This window comes from Nannospalax galili, unplaced genomic scaffold (genome assembly GCF_000622305.1).
Source record: "Nannospalax galili isolate Female #2095 unplaced genomic scaffold, S.galili_v1.0 scaffold300, whole genome shotgun sequence".
NCBI lineage: Eukaryota > Metazoa > Chordata > Mammalia > Rodentia > Spalacidae > Nannospalax > Nannospalax galili.
Genome location: NW_008347322.1, coordinates 627854 through 628504, shown reverse-complemented (window position 1 = coordinate 628504; position 651 = coordinate 627854).

Here is a 651-nt window from a genome sequence, read left to right as displayed (position 1 = left end):
ACACATACATAGACACACATACACCACAAAACATGCATACACACGTATATATACCACACATGCACACATACATATACACATGCACACACACAACATATCACACCACACACACATGCCATACATGCATATACTCACATACATATGCAAACACATACCACACATACACACGAACACACACACGTGAACAAACACCACACATACATACCACACACATGCACACATATATACACATGCACACACAACATGCCACACACATGCCATACATGTGTACACACATATACTCACATACATGCATAAACATATACCACACACATATACCACAAACACACATACACATGTACACATACTACACACACAAATATACCAAGCAGATGCACACATACACATACATAGAGTACACCATACATACATGCATACATATGCCACAAACACAATACACACACACCACACACACACACACACACACATAAGAGGTGGGCTCCAGCAGTCAGACTCGACAGAACTCGACCTGAGTTACGTCATCAGACTTAGCAGTGAGCACCTTTACCTGCTGAGCCGTCTCACCAGTCGCAAGCCTTCCTTTTTGAGACAGTGTCTCAGTGATCCTAGAGCTTACCAGTTCAGCAAGACCTTCTGACCAGCCTCAGAGAT